General features: G+C 48.0%; 1 long non-coding RNA gene across 1 annotated transcript; it reads right to left on the bottom strand.

Moving 5' to 3' along the window:
* Positions 1-10,360: 10,360 nt before the first annotated feature.
* On the bottom strand, positions 10,361-15,999 carry LOC311377503. Its single transcript, XR_014644683.1, has 3 exons — positions 15,541-15,999; positions 15,128-15,230; positions 10,361-12,221 (listed from the first exon to the last, which is right to left on the bottom strand). It is a non-coding gene; the product is annotated as an uncharacterized lncRNA (long non-coding RNA).
* Positions 16,000-17,272: the final 1,273 nt, after the last annotated feature.

Below are 17,272 nucleotides of genomic sequence, written 5' to 3' on the forward strand. Positions count from 1 at the left end.
TGTCTGCAGCACGGCTCTCTGTACTCTGTGCTGTACGTTCCTCTTCATCTTCGGCCCCAGCCACCGCGGTTGTTTGTCCACCATGCGCCTCCTCCTCCCATCTGATTGAAGTGGAGCCCCCTTTTGAAGAAGCACTTTGAAGCTCTCCCTTCTGTCTGTAATGTGTGTGTGCGTGTGAGTGAGTGTGTGTGTGTGTGTGTGTGTGTGTGTGTGTATGTGAATGTAGGTCTGTCTGTTTGTGTGTGTGTGTGAGCCCGTATAGCTGTGTGAGTGCGTGAGTGAGGTAGTGGGTGAGTGAGTGTGCGTGCGTGCGTTAGAATCTCTGAGTGATAGAGTGTGTGAGTGAGTGTGTGTGTGTTTCTGTGTGTGTGTATGTGTGTGTGTGTGTGTGGGGGGGGAATTGGACTGACCATCATAGTTCTCCACCTACGCAGCATAAAGACGACTCTATTCAGTAGCTACAGAGAACACCTCCTCTCCTCTCCGATTCCCTTTCATCCAGAGGAACACAGTGAGCGAGCGAGTGAGAGAGAGAGAGAGAGAGAGAGAGCGCGAGAGCGAGAGACGGCAAAGAATATCCCTTATTTGGGCCTTCTGAAGCACAGTGCATCACCAACCATCCACCGATCTGGAGGATTCTCCACGTTTCTGTGCCAAATAGATCTCTTCAGAACTCCACCCACCGGTCCTCACTATTCTAATACCATGGTCAGCAGTGCAAAAACAGTTTCAAGGAGAAAAACGTTCTCATTGTAATTCATTCATGTAATTATGAAGGGAAACTAAAACAGACTACAGACAACCGTGTGTGTGTGTGTGTGTGTGTGTGTGTGTGTGTGTGTGTGTGTGTGTGTGTGTGTGTGTGTGTGTGTGTGTGTGTGTGTGTGTGTGTGTGTGTGCGTGTGTGCGCGTGTGTGTGTGTGCGTGGCTCATAATTGCCTTAAAAACATTCATGAACTCGAGGGTATTTTTCTTTTCGTCACATGTTGTTTTTTCGGAGTAGGTCTTGTGACTCAAAACGTGAGGGAAATCATAAGGTTGCTTGAAGGTGCGAAAAGAGGGTTGCTAAGCCCTGGGGGAAACGCAATAGCCTTCGCACATGGCGAGTGAGCAGAGTATAGAGAATGCCAGGCCATGTTATTCACGTATGCAAGCTTTGAGAGACCTAAGCCCTCCTAATGAAGGCTCATGAAATTAATCCATCACGGATGTTTCAGATTCCCATCTACAAGAGCATAAATATAGCCAGGGTTTCACTGGGAAGGCCGTGCTCAGATCAATGGCGGTTGACGTTATCCTATACCGCACTAATGGCACATTTATATAACGTATTCGCTATAATCCTAAGTAAAATGACAACGATAAATATTAACATGATACCCGATTGCATTTCCGCCGGGGTTTTGATTGGACAAATACAGAGGAAATGAAGTGAAGCAGAGATGCTGCTTACTCTCAGATTAAATGCAAATTGCTCATGTATAAATAACACTCTGGTTGAGGCAAAATAAAACGGTGTGGTGGCAAAACAAAGTTCATTTTCTGCTTATTTTGCATCCAACTTCCTACGTAGCCAAAGCCCCCCCTTGGTGGGGAGGAGAAGACGACAAAAGAGGGGAAGTATGAATATGGCGCTGGCCTAGATTCCAAACTTGTGAAGAAGTAAATAATGAATGACTTCCCAGGCCATCCAAGATGTCTGACACGATTGCTGCATGTGCTCTTAAAGGAGAAGGGTCAGATTTCTGGCACCATTTTACACCAGTCGATACTGTTCGCCTTTCCAGTCCCATGTTCCCAACACGCCCGCCCCAGCCATCAGCCATGCTGCTTTAACTCGTGCAGTCACGACTGCTGTAGTCGCTCCTCGCACGCCGCAGTGCCCCCCCCCCCCCCCCCCCCACACACGCTCGCACCAACACCAGTTTGACCTACTTACGCATCGCACAGGGTGGAGGAGGAAATATGACCCTTCACCCACTTATTACACTAATTACATATGACCAATGATGGTCGTGGCGGTAAATCTTCTTAACTGACACGTGGAGGGGGAAATCAAGACATCATTACATGGGATCGAGTTTCTCCATACCGGGGCAAAGAGCCGACAAAAATAAAATCAATGCGTACAGGAGTTGATGAGGCTAAGACTGGAGGAGTTCCTGGGCTCCCCTCCCACCGTTTCTTTCTCCCCCTCTCGGTTCTCTCGGTCTCCCTCCCTCTCTCTCTCTCTCCCCATCTCTCTCTCCCTCTCCTGGATCTCTCTCTCTCTCTCCTGGATCTCTCTCTCTCTCCTGGTTTCTCTGTCTCCTGGTTCCCTGTCGCAGACGGCCCATGGAGCAGGACCCTGCAGACGTGTCAGGTAATTGGAAGTGATTACAACTTCTTTGCCGGGGACACAAAAGCCTTGCGGAAACTAAACCCCACGCCCCCCCCTCTGTTCTGGCAGTCATGTGACATCAACACACATTTTCAACATGGCTACCCACCTGCAGGGACACACTGGACACCCCAGTCAAAACACAAGTGAAAAGATACTTCCTTTCTGGCCACTGCGCCTTCCTCTACCCTCCGCGCGCATTCAAGCCTTCACTGAAATATGACGCGGTGGTTATTTTAATAGGCCAGTCACACTAAGCCCCCTCTCTGATTATGCAGGAGCGGCAGAGCACGGAGAATGGGGATCACTGGCCGACATGCACGGTGCCGTGCGGTTTCAATGTGCCGATTGAAGCCTAGCCTTCTACAATGGACCTTAAACGGAGCATCGGACCATAAGGGCTGCCGTCGAAGCTCTGCCTCACGTACCCAACACAAAGACCGCCGTACGCAGGCCCCGGTTATGGCTGGTTAACTGGTTAGTGGTGACAGTGCTGCAGTACTAATCGGTACATGTGGTTTCATCTACATTATGATCAGGGGTAGCATGTGCTGCTTTCGAATCTACTGCCCCTCACCTCGTCTCTCTTTCGACCTTTCTGTTAAATGGGAAATGGTGGGGGGGGGGTTCTGAATAGCCCCTGCCATGGTCACATGACCGCAGATGGTCGTAGTGCGGGGTCACATGCTCACCTATACAGAGAACCACTGGCACCTGACTGACTGAATAGGGGGTTGGGTTTATGGGGGGGAAACTACTACTCTAGCGAGTTGAGCCTGCTGGAACAGTCATCAAACAGCCAAATAACAGCTTGGCTGGCGAAAAACCCGAGGCTGGCCATATGTGCTTTTGCTAACTGCTTTATTATTCTGGGGGGGAATGGGCAGGAAATGACTGTATGGAAACGAGCCTATATCTGGAATGCCGTCTCAAAACCAAACGACAGACACTTGGAAAAGCACTTGTTTTGACTTGTTACTAGGCATAAACTACACACACACATATATTGCTCTATCCATTGTAACAAAATCTATACTCATACGGTCAAGAAGAGCCAGGGGACTAATCACAGGCAATAATTCAATTAAAACGAGGTAATTGAAATGTAAATCAATAAGCTATGCATTGAACCCAGTCTGGTGGAAGTAATGTTTTGCCCAGAGAATTGACACGCCATGCCAGCTTATCTGTTTCTGAGCTCATACATACAGACACAGAGACGCACACACACACACACACACCAACACACATACACACACACACACACACACACACACACACACACAAACTGCCGCTGCAGGCTTCCTTCCACTGATGGAAGTAATACTTATTTCCTCTTTTATAAAACACTTTGACAGATGGGCTTGATAGAAAGGGAAAGCCAGAGCAAGCGAGAGCAAGAGAGAGAGTGAGCGAGAGAAATTCTGTCCATTTGTAATCTGCCCAGAAACAAGCAATGGTAAAGAACTGGAGCAGCCGCGGTGTAGTGGGCAGTGAGGCTTAAAGCTTGCGGTCGCCTCACATCATTACAGCTTCTTTTTTTGAGTCCATTTACATCGACATACAGTCCATCAAAGCGGAAACACACCAATCTCCGGTCACCCTCAATCTTAAAATCTCTGGACTTAAACCCATAGGACGGACCCTTTTCTGCCCAAGCAGCTTATAGGGATAGCACCACACTGCCTACATTTTAAGCATGAGTGGAGCCCTTGATGAGGATCAAATCCTCAACACGGGACACGCATCAAACGTCGAGCCTGGCTTCTCCCGAACCTCTACCCTGAGACTCCAGTGGTTTCCCGTAGTGACGGCGGGTGTGTTGCGTCAACAATCGTCCCATTTCACAAGGTTCGAGTGCCAGACTGATGGATGATTGTTAAGTTCAATAAACAATACCAAAGGCTGTGAGGAGCCCCCCCCCCCCCCTAACCGCCCCACACACACACACACACCCCCACTGTTCCTCCCCCCCCCCCACTGGGTAGCCCTATTGCGCAGTAGACTTGGAACTCATCTGGATGTGTAGTGGGGATGCTGACCCAGATTCAACACGGGAGACGGGAGCACGGGGCTTGTAACATAAACGTCGACAGGGGTGGTGATTCATAGCCGGCCGCATGTGTGGGCCGATGTGAAGGGAACTCCTGATTTGCTGTACAGAATGAGTTTCTCTTTTAAGCTTTTATAAAAAAAGGCACTTGCAACATTGATAATGCCTTCTCCCTCCATCTCCTTGTCCTCCTCCTCTCTCTCTCTCCACTTCCTCCTACTCTCTCCTCCTCCTCCTCCTCCTCCTTCTCCTCCTCCTCCCACCTAACCCGTGGAACAGACAGAACCAGCGCCAGAAGGATGTTTAGTCTGGGTCGGAGATCCACGGAGCCCACAGAGAGACCACTCCGGCGTGCGGGTTAAAAAACACAGCACACCGTAGGCCGAAGAATGCATACGGCGCACACAGTCACTCCTCCCTCAGCGAGGGGGTTAAGGAGGTTCAAACCACGTCATGCCTCGTCAGGGTCCCAACAGTGGGCCCAATCACCACCGCCGCCGCCGCCAGCCACACACACACACTCGACCCGCCACTGAGAAAAACTAAGTGGGACGCATTAAGAAGACGGTAGGCCTGACCGGTACCGTCGTCGTAGCAACCCCGCTGAAGCCACGCTCGGCGGCGTAGATAATACAGGCGAGGACAACTTGATGCACAGTGTGTGCGTGTGTGTGCACATGCGTCTGTGTGCAGTTCTTCGGAGAAGTGAACTGGACGAGATGTGCTCGTTCTGAGTGGAAGAGGAAGAGAGATCTGAACAATGAACAAGGTCTCACACGCACACTTTACATCTTGATTTGGATTTGATAAATAAGTACATATCATGGCAAAATCCAAATTTGCCTAAAAGGAAGTAATAAGTCTCAGTCCATTTTGTACATTAAGGGTAAAGGTGACACCTGCGCCACCAGATAAAGAGGCTACCAATTAGTGCTGATATAGAGCAGTACTTTGTGAAGCGTTTGGTCCTTTTCTTAGGTAGTCTCTGCAGATCTGCAGGCCTCGCACACACATTTTATGTACATGACCTAAGCTACCAAAGATCAGGGCAATGACTTTACATGAGTAGCCATAGGTGTTTAAAGCATTATTTAAGGGTTGGTATTTTAACAATTTTGACGCATAGCAGGTGTCCATGTAAGCGTCACACACACACACACACACACACACACACACACACACACACACACACACACCCACCCAGAGTAAACCAGCTGACTGGAGGGGGAATAAGGTAGCCGGGGTGGTGCAGCTGTGCAGTGTGCGTAGCAGGGCCATTGGAGACTGGGCAGACAAGCATTCCTAAAACACGGATTAGTTTGCACGTGCACAACTGCCTTTTAATCGGCTACACTGACAAAAGCTTTGCTCAGGATGGGGGGGGGGGGGGGGGGGTGAGAGAGTGAGAGGGTGAGGGAAAGGATAAAGGATGCCTTTAGTTGGGCTCGCCAGTCACATTCGGATAGGCTTCTTTGCCCCAAAACTAATGTTCCTTCCCAGTCCCTATCTCTTCATTCATCCACCGCCCCTTTAATCTTGATGTTGCCCCCCAGAGTAGCTCATCTCCGCCCACCTACATTTTCCCACCATCCCCCGTCTCTATCCACTGGCCTTCGGCATGGATTGACCCACAGGGTGAGGAGAGAAGCTTTGGATTAAAATGTCCAGTATGGCCTGGATCCTAAACAGGCTCGGCTGCAGAAACCCTATGGAGCCTCAGGACAGATGTTTCACCATCCTGACCACAGCCTCCCCCCAAGGCACCGCACTGTATCCATAGAGGACTCCTGCATTCAGTGAGGGGACTTGGGGCCATGGGAATGGTGCATCAGAGTTTTAATATTTTCCATTGACGGATAATTGATCTTCACACCGAGACGGAAATAGAAACGACCTTAATCCAAATAAACGGAAGTCACTCTGCTTCTCACTCTACGTAATTCCAGATGATTCCCGTGCAATAGCCCACACTGGGCTGCATGATGAGCCTGTTTGCCCAACAGTCATCACTGAGAGTGCGGTAGTTAGCGTGAGCTGGCAAGTGCGGGGATTGGCGCACTGCTAACCTCAAGGGGGCGCCGTGATTGGTCAGAAGCGAGCAGTGTTTACCCGGCTCTACGGCTATAAATAGCGCCGTCGTCAAAGGGGAATGATTGAGTCCGTTCCCTCTGCTTTCTGTGTTTTTCCCCCCCCCCCCCGTTGTGTTTTATTTCTCTTGCCCTGACAAGTGATCCATGTCTCTGTCCATGGCTGTCTTCTCCCCTTCCAGGGCGGTTGCCTGCGTGAGATGCCGCTTGACGCACGACGACAGTCCTGCGGAACATTCCATCCTGGAACAAACTGTAACAGTGGACGTTCTGCCTGACGCGGGCTCATCCACCAGCGCCCGCGCTGCTCTGCTGTTGATGGGCCATGGCCGACATACAAAACACGTAATAAACACTGGGTTGGGAGTCATTGGGATGTAATGTTCGGAGGCAGGAACGCCGTGTGTTTTCCCGTTCACTCGCACATCTACGTCAGATCGACATGGCTTAGTACAGGTTGTACTGCAGCAGATAATTGGGAAGGAGAATACAATGTGAGCTTCTCGTCTTCTTGGGACGATCCACTTGGCACTGTGCTCGGTACACACGCTTCCCAAGCTCTGCTTTCGTCTCGGCTAACATCTGAACAGGATAAGTTCAGGTGTAACTTTGTCCTGGTACAGTCGTAGGCTCAGATTACAGTGCTACTTGTTTTTTACGTTGTACTTCTTGCGGTGGGAACTCTTCAAAACTTCAAAACTGACATTCAGCACAGGCTAAAAGATAAGATTAGCAGCTTTTGAGTTTGTCAACATCAGAAAGAAGGCTGCCACGCGTCCATTTAACGATGCAATTCCTTGAATGGCTTAACTGATGTCCCCCCACCAGATAGGTAGGAAGAGATTGAGGGCGCATGAGAGCTCAGAGGTGGAAGAAGAAGCCTCCATCTCAGCACCTAATCTCTCCTGGATGGCGTCTCCACTACACTGATTCCACTGTGTCAGCATGTCTTGTCTCCTTGCAGTCTATGGAGGTGGTGCGGGGGAGTGAGGATGTGAGCTGAAAATACCCACAATCTTCACGTTCAAAAGTCATTCGCCACCTAATTTAAAGGTATGCACACCTCTTAAGAACAGGGCTAGTATATATGGACTAGGCTCATTTTCGTTATCAATTCCAGCAAATGTTTTAAATGACAAACACGTCAATGGGGGGGATGTAATCAAAGGAAATGCTATCCTTAGCGCTTTTACGTCAACAACGGCTCAATGATAGAGTAGACAACGTTATCGGCCACAGCCATTATGTCTGACAGACAGCTGGCGCGGCCCCGAATAGGTATGGTAGGTATGACAAAACAACGGTGTATTTATAAACAGGGCGGCCATGCTAACTAAGCACTCCCGCAAGCCTGGATTAGGCTAGTTTGACACACAAGGCTGTTGTGACTTTGGTGTGTTTGACCTAGTCCTTAACGCTAAGTCCCCTTCCACTTTGTCCGGACAGCGGCCTCCGTTAAAACACGAGCTAACCTAGGCTAGTCTTGCTACGGGACAGCTGGTGGCAGAGGTAGGCGTGCCCCAGCACGTGTGCACGTTTGCTCCACGTGCGACAACCCGGGCTGGACGACACCAAACATCGAGCCCCCTAAGCTGCTGTCGTGGGCCAAGAAAAGCTTACAAGCTGTCACGTTGGGCAGGACAAACGACCCGACCCTGCAGCAGGGGGGCATGAGAATGGGCTGTTAGAGCTGGGAAGCCCGCGGGTGAGGCTCCTGCTGCTGCTGCTGCTGCTGCACTTTGGAGCTCTGGGAGAGCACCAGCTCACCACGGTAAGATGAAGCCCATGGTGGTTGGTCATGTGGTACAGCGTTTGCCACAAAAGCAGCGGTGGGGGGTGATGGCTTTGCAGTCGGCTGCTTGTTGCCATGGAAATGCATTGACTTAATATTAGTTTGCGTAAAGTGACAGCTACTACTTGCTGAACGCCTAGAAGAGAAGTAAAACCCACCATTGGGACATTAATGAGACTGCTTGCTAACAGCTCCGTAATTTGCCACCCCACGTACGAGAGACGCATTTGTGTATCAATTTAAAAGCAGTTACAGAAACAATTTATCTTATTTAGATTATATCATATTTGCCAGAAAGGCAATAAAGCAATGAAACCACAAAGTGCTTTATTGAAAGTGTTTACGTACTAGTCGACATGGATGTTATCTAATGCATGCCAATTGCCCATGATAGGGGTTTGTTTTACAGCCTGACCGGGTAATGACCGATCAAGCATTGGCTCCATTCGAGCAGACAGGTGGTGACATTTATCGTATATAGAGGATGGGTAAATAATGAAAAAAAAAAAGAAAGCGTCGCTGCTCCAGTGTCTCTCTCAAATGAGGCGTGGCGGTCTTCATCTGCCCGGTGACATGGAGCCTAAACAAACAGCAAGGGGCCCGCCGCTACAGGCCCCCCCCCCCTTCACCTGCCACCACAGAGCCACAGGCCTGCTGCTGCTGACAGCCATGACAAAGCTCCGGTCATATTCTGCAGGCAGCCGACGCCAAAAAACGACTCCGCAGCACATTGTGTACACAACTTCCCCTCTTTCGACCACGTGCAGGCGGGCGTGCGTGTGTGTGTACGTGCGGGCGGGCGTGCGTGTGTGCGTACGTGCGGGCGGGCGTGCGTGCGTGTGTGCGGGCGTGCGTGCGTGTGTGCGGGCGTGCGTGGGAGCCACCAACGCCTGGGAAACAGTGGCAGTGTGGACTTTTACGAGAAGCCTGTCCTTGATTAAAAGAAGGGTATTCAAATAAACAGGGGGTCGTGAAGGCAATGAGCAAAGGCCTAAAAGATACAGAAAACCTGGTCCAATCGCTGAGGACTTGTGTTATTGCTTAGCCGCAATTTAACAGCGGATCACACCAGCCCACACCAGACAGTAATTTAGGAGAGGCATCTCTCATAGACAAGTCTAGGACATGACAAAGATCTAAAGAGGTGAAAAACACAACATTATGTGGCAGGGCTGTTCTGTGCTCAGCGATATGGCTCCCAGCTCAGTAAAACATCTATATGTGTGCTGTTAAGCCCGGACTAAGGCAGAGTAATTTAGCACTGACATGTGGAAGTGAACCGAGGCCGTTAAGAACCACATGATCAAAGTAGGCAAAGACGGCGACGTTATCTGGTCAGGCTGCGCAGTTTGAGTATCTGGAATGTGTGTTTGTGTGTGTGTGTGTGTGTGTGTGTGTGTGTGTGTGTGTGTGTGTGTGTGTGTGTGTGTGTGTGTGTGTGTGTGTGTGTGTGTGTGATAAAGCTCATTTTTATCTGCGTCTTGCTGTCTACCACGAACTGTGCTGTGTGGCAGGGGTTATCAAGAGGGGGCCGCTGCAGGACAGCTGCAGGAGATGCCAGGGAATGATAGGTTGTTAAACAAGGGCCCGGGAAGGGCAGAGTGTAAAGAGGAAAAGAAAAGAAAGAGATGAAGAAGACAACGGTGGCAATTTGAAAGCACACCCCGCCCCCGTGTGTGTGTGTGTGTGTGTGTGTGTGTGTGTGTGTGTGTGTGTGTGTGTGTGTGTGTGTGTGTGTGTGTGTGTGTGAGTGAGTGAGTGAGTGAGTGAGTGAGTGAGTGTGTGTGTGTTGGAATGGAACTAGGCCTGCTCCTGTTAGAAGAGTGATGCCATAAGCCCTACACAGTTGAGTGCACAACTCTGTCAGATACATATAGCTCAGAGCGCAGCACGCGCTCACAAAGGCAATTGGATTAATCGTCGCCGAAAAACCCAGAGAAGGGGAGATTATACGAGATTTTGACTTTAAGTGTGCTCCCTAAAAAAAAATACAACGGATTGCCGTTTATATATTTTTTATTTCTTCCCTACGAGAGATTATGGTTTGCCAAACCCTCCTTAATGTGTTTGTGAAATAAAAATAACTGACAATATGTTCAGTTGATAAAAATTGACTGCCAACAGGACGCTGTGGCTCCCAATGTTTTCGCTGCGTGACAGAGAATGTTCTAGGCATGTTCCAGAGCAGGGACTCCCAAACGCGCTGCCAGGCTGCTCTAGTCGCACCACAGACCCCACATATATCCTGCATGGTCGTGGTGGTGGTGGCGTAGGTGGTAGTAGAGCGGAAGGGAGGGGGAAGACTGGGTTATCAGCAGAATGATTAGAGTGTGAGAGGGCTTATCTCAAACCTATCCTCAAAATCTGTCGAAACGTCAACACTGACGCGTCGATATTGGGTGATTGGTGCATCCTGCTGACTAGTCTCGTGGTTAATAAATGTCGTCACTGAAGTGTCAACGGTGGGTGATGGGTGCATCCTGCCGACTAGTCTCGTGGGTTAATGAATGTCGTCACTGCTGCTCTACCATGTTAAAAACCGACCGGTCGTATTCAAGTCGCTGCTCACGTCGCTACGTCACAACCGCGAGGCTAGGTAATAGTGTTTTATGACATCTCCCTCTCTCTCTCACACTCACTCACTTTCTTATAAGCAGGCTCTTCTAAAAAAGGCCTCAACGTGGAGCCATTGTGGGTTTTCACAAGCACTGACTACGTGTTTATTCGGCAGGACTTGAGAGTGGAACATGTAGAAAAAAAAAAACCCTGGTGCTATCTGCCGGCCCCAGCCGGTAGACCAGCTGGCCTTGTGTGGTGAGATGAGCACCACCACGATGACACATCAACCCTCCGCTATATTTAACCCACTGGACGCCTCTCTGTCCAATGTTCCCATTCTTTTAGGAGAGGCTGTCGTACTGGGAAGCGAGAGAGGCAGTGAGATACACAACTAGAAGAGGTGACGTGTAATAATAGGTGTGTCAAAAAACATCCTCTCGTTGTACCCACACCCTCAGCGATGATGAAACAGAGCCGTTCCTTGTATTTACCATACCCCTGGTGACGGTGGTTAACCCCTCGGTGAGTTTAGCCACGCTTATTTACAGTCGGCACAGCCCCGCATGGCTTGCATCTCCGAGTCTGCAGGTCCACAGTCTAAACATCTAAACACAGCCCAGCCCAATGTTGATGGTGAACTTGCAGTCTGATGAGGCCTCCCCAGAAAACAACGGCTTTCCTCTCTTGATAAGAGGCCAGGGTCAAACCATAAAAGCCAGGATACACCACAATTGTAACACAATGTGCTCATAATTACACTACAGATGCTATCTCTGCACGCCCAACTAGATCAGGCATCCAAGGTAACAGCAGCTCAGGTACTTGGATGTAGAATGTTTTTTTTCTTGCATGAATATAAAAACAATGTATGTAAAGTTGTGTCCCGGCTTTGGGTTTACATCAAACTGCGCGTAGAGGACAGACTTAAGAAAGCACATGTGCTTCAACTCCAGAGTGAGCTGTGGGTCAGCATCTTGATGGGGGAGGGATACAGTGACGTACCACAGGGGCGGTGGTATCAAACAGCAGCATATGGAGAGCTTTGTGCCTGTGTGTGCACGTGTATGCTGGGGGGCAAAGGGCTCCGAAACAGAAGGCAGGAAAGATATTATAGTGCGAGAAAGCAAGGTCCTTAGCCTCATAAAAGTCCTCTAAATCTGGTTTGTTATGACCGGGGCATAATGAAAACTGTGGAAAACCTCACGCAAGGACGGTTGAAATGAGAGCATTGGCAAAGGGTTTGTTCATGTGGCAGGACGTGGCTGGTGTTTCGGCACATGACGTGGCTGGTGTTTCGGCACAAGTCTGTGGCAAACTCACCTATTCTTCTCCAGCTCGTTGTGTGTTGACCTGCAGAAAGACAAATGAAAAGAGTAAATATATAATACAAAGAGCCAATGTAATGAACAGAATACACATTAGACATACTTTATGGGTAATCTACAGAGCTTTCTCCTCCTACATTACTATTAGCAGCAACATGACACACTGACTGACAGGCCAGCACAGTGGCTGCGAAACTGCTCGGGCAACTGATGCATTTGGACAGCATGTGTGTGCGTTTTACACACACACACACACACACACACACACACACACACACACACACACACACACACGCACACACGCACAGCGAGAAAAGAGACCGGATGAAGGTTATTGGCATTTGAATGCGCAATCTACAAGTTCATTTGCACTTCTGGTGTGTGCAAATGAACGCATGTACACAGGCGAGTGCGCACGCACACACACACACACACACACACACACACACACACACACACACACACACACACACACGTGGCGGCCTGGGTTCAGCGCTGTGTTAATAATGTAGAGAGAATCAGCGGGTCTCTAAGAGGTTCTTTGTGAGGCAGCCCACTGAAAGGAGACAAGCCCTCCGCCTGATGCTCAAATGGCCAAGGTACACCACACACACACACACACACACACACACACACACACACACACACACACACACACACACACACACACACACACACACACACACACACACACACACACACACACACACACACTCTTGCTCTGGGTGCATGAGAAGGGGTCATCGTGAAAGCCACACATCTATAATTTTGTGACCATTAGTATTGTTTTATACGTTTAGCCCCTCCGCCCATTCTCCGTTTGCATCTTTGTTATCCTAGGCTGAGAAAGAATTATTGCGTTCTTCATTTGGACGACAAAAGAATACATAATGCTGCTGAGGTTTCAAACCAAATTTAAATGTGTGTATGTTTGTGCATGTGCGTGTGCGTGTGTGTTTCCACGTTTTAGGGGTGGCGGTGATAAGGAGTCAAGTGTTTAATTATTTACATCAATAAAAATACCAGATGCCATTTGTAACCATTAGCATACCCTTCTCGCCACCCAGTAGGCTGTGTGAGACAAAGTGTGAAAACATGTAGATTACATTTTACACGACAAGGTGGCTGGCCAGGTCGACTTGGTAAAATAGCTGCAAATAACATATCTCACATTAAGTGTGTACTGTGTTATATATTTATTTGGAACTGAACCACTTCTGGGTGCTCACACACACCTGCCCTTTGGCAGTTTATAAATCACCCATTTTATGGTCCGATAAAGGAAATGGATTGGACTGTGAATTTGGAAAGCAAAATGTAATCTTGATTAACTTAACCCAATCAACTGGTTCATCCTATATGATTATTTCACCCCCACCTCCCCCTCCCCCCACACACACACACATGTACAGCCCTGCAGCGGAGAGAATGTACAGCCACACGCAGAGAGATCAATCTAAGTCGATCTACGTTCCTGTAGGCACTCATGGTCATAAAAACCCCAGTCCCATGCAAGCCTTCTATATCAGCAATCATCATGCCTGCAACTCAATCACACGCATGTGCATTTCAGTGGGGGGGGGACCTGACGCAAGCCCACACACCAACACAATGCTTTCTTCTGTTTTCACACACACACACACACACACACACACACACACACACACACACACACACACACACACACACACACGTCAGATAAGGTCCAAAAGATAAGGACACCATTGCTGTGAGTGGTCGGTGAAAGAGGATGTAGAGTAGGATAAACCCATCACCTTAAGCCTCAACATGCCACAATGGAGGTGGCCTTACCTGGAACATGCCCGGACCTATATCTGATAATGACTGTTGCCATGCAGAACTATGGAGTGTGCCTCGCTTGTGATGACTAATGCTTGGTTCCTGTTTTGCACCATTCCTTTGCAACATGAATATTGAATAGCGTTTCGTTTTGGTTTCTTTCTTCTTTTAAGGAAGGGAAAGGCGGAGTTTCATGTACGTTGACGTCCTCACATCAAATGAAGAAACCAGGGAAAGCCTCACCAACGGCTGTTCCGCATATCTCAACACAGCTTGCACAACTATTATAGGTGACAAGTCACGTTGAGTGGCAAAGCGAAACCCATTCCTTCTTTAAGACCATGATAGCTGATAATTTGCAATAAATTACACTAAAACGCTTATCCCCAATGTCGAACCAAATATTTACATTTAGAACCATAAGTGTGTCGTTCTAAATAATCTAACACGTCCCAGATGATTGAACTACGGTCGAGCAATAGACTAACCCGTGTTCACCTTGGTCGCCTGCAAACAACACATCCATAAATAGAAACCTCTCCATTTAGGGAGAGTGATCAAACTATCCCTCCAATCTATAGTGTAAAGTACACGTCACTTGACTTAAAAAAAAAAAAATCTCTAGTCGCATTGTAATATAAATGATTGTTTAAAGATCGATATATCTTAAAGTAGGCCTAACAATGTGTCTGGCGTCAAACTATAACTTGAAAGGTAATGTTACACTGTTTGCCAATGTACCTTTTAACCCGGTCCCTAACCCCCGCAACTGCAGTAGGTTTGACAATCAGCTGATGAAAGGCTCGCTGATGTTGACACTCTACCCTCCCCCAAGTCATTACAATATCTGTTTGAATGGCCACTACACTCTCAACATGCTTTTTTCTGATTATTGGGAGGCGACCCACACTTTTATCCAAACACTGTATTTCTCACAAACCGACATTCGTGAGTTTACGAGAAAGCTTCGCTGATTACCAACCATCCCAATAATAACGCATTGACGTCTCCTCACATGTCATCGGGGCTGAATATGGGGCTGAATCGTTTCATTGACACGGCGACGAAACGTCCCTTTTGAGAGACGAGAGAGAGCTCCACAACAACACACATAACTGATTTATTCCTTACCTATTGTGATTATTGTTGAACTTCTTCGTTCGGAATTTCCTCTGCCGTTGATAGGTTTCGGTCTCGTCGGAGGGAAACGCCGATGCATACCCGTGTTCACATTCTGTTAAAAACAAAACACTAGAGTTAGATCAACGCTTGCAGCTCCACGGAGGGTGCCACGTCAATCATCTCACGCATCGGCCTACATCACAGTACAATCCACACTTGTGACATTTACATGGTTGTCGAATCCATAGTGATAGGATTGGTGAACATGTCACTCACTTAAAATGTGACACACACACACACACACACACACACACACACACACACACACACACACACACACACACACACACACACACACACACACACACACACACACACACACACACACCATGAACACATCTGACATATGTCACCCCCCTTACCCCTTTCTCTCCTGTCTAGATAGTCTGCTGCTTCTAACAACCGCTGGACGTTCAACAACTGGATGGCCGTCATTCTACAATGCAGGGCTGCTGGTTCACCGGCGGTCTTTTCCCCTGTCCCTTGAGTTCCTTAGTTGGTGCTGATATTCAACCGACCAGAAAAAGGTCCGATCTTCTGTTCACACGGAAGATCTATTATAAAAACGTGTTGTTCAGCGGCTCTCGTTGATTCATTCACACAGCTTGGGTCGTGAGAAGATAGAAAAAGGTGTTTAAAGAACAGCAAGGCGACCAATTTTCTTGCAATGCCTTGTGTTTAAAAACTCAGCAACAAGCGTAGTAACGTTTATTTTTAGAAAAAAAACTATAGGAAACAGGATAAGAAATTGTAATAAAAAAAACGGGTATAAACATATATAAAATATCCCCGAGGGTGAAGAGCTAGAAAACGGCTCCTGCTTGTTTCCTTTCCTCCCCTGTTTGTTTACCTATCTCCACAGCTGAGGGGCGGAGCCAGGCGAGCACGTAGGCCGGTCTAACATGATGCATTGTGGGAGTCTGAGTCCCATTATAACAGAGCAATACTGGTATGAAGTGAAGTAAAATCTAAAGATTTGGATTAGAATACAGGGCCCTTGTTAATAAATTAACATATCCACCGTTTGAGGACACTGAGTAAGTATGACGTTTTTTTCAACATAGTGGCCTATAAGTTATAACAGCGCTTCAGCAAGGCAACCTATTGCAATAAAAAAAACATAACATTTAACAATTTCCTACTAGAATGATTCGGTGATATGTGGGTGTTATGTGATAGGACATCGCCATTCATTGCCTCAATCTGTCATTAATGACAGCATTTGACGGTGCCTATTGCAACTGTAATCCCCGTTGAAACTACAAATCCCACAATGCATCAGGACAGTGGGTTTGTGTTTGCGAGCCGAAGCCAGGCCCAGCAACACGTGACATCACTGGATGGCAGATAGTCGATTGGCGGAAGGCTTTGACGGGCACCAGGGGCAAAACCCCATACGGCCAATCACGAGAGCGCTTTGCGCCATGTGGAAGCAATGCGATACACCCACAACTACCAGGAAGCAAACAATCGCCAGTGAAAAAAAAACCGAGGCAACACAACCTGCTGGCGAGAGATTCGCATGTCACACTTATATCGTCTGATTTATTTGATTAGTAGGTGTTTCGCTCTGCAACAAAACTAGAAAATGAGCACACAGACACCGATAGTTTTGTAAGCCCTAGTGCAACAATGTATTATCACGAATCAAACGGTATGCTGGCTTTGATGATAACACGGACTTCATCCCATACAAGAAAAAAAAAAAACATCTCCATACGCAGATGTTAACATTTTATATTGCTACTGCGTGTCAGTCCGCTGCATGGATCCATCTCAACGTTTTCCATATCTAAAACAAGCGTTTGGGACGAACAATTCGAGTTACAAATAAGTATGCAGGTGTAGGCAATGACATCATCCATAATGGAGACTAGGGACTGGGGAGGCTGCAATGTGGTGGGTCCGATCTATCATATCGGATGCGATGCCAATATGCACACCCACACATTAAAACCATGCTGGACATTTTTTGACAGTAGGCATTGTAGTTAGCATTGTGTCGACCTTATGAATGTGCAGGTGCACGTCTACAACTACTACCATAGGCTTTTGTAGGAAATTAACATAAATCATGCGATGTGTTTGTAAACA

This window comes from Micromesistius poutassou (genome assembly GCF_964030765.1).
Source record: "Micromesistius poutassou genome assembly, contig: SCAFFOLD_4317, whole genome shotgun sequence".
In the NCBI taxonomy this organism is placed as follows: Eukaryota; Metazoa; Chordata; class Actinopteri; order Gadiformes; family Gadidae; genus Micromesistius; species Micromesistius poutassou.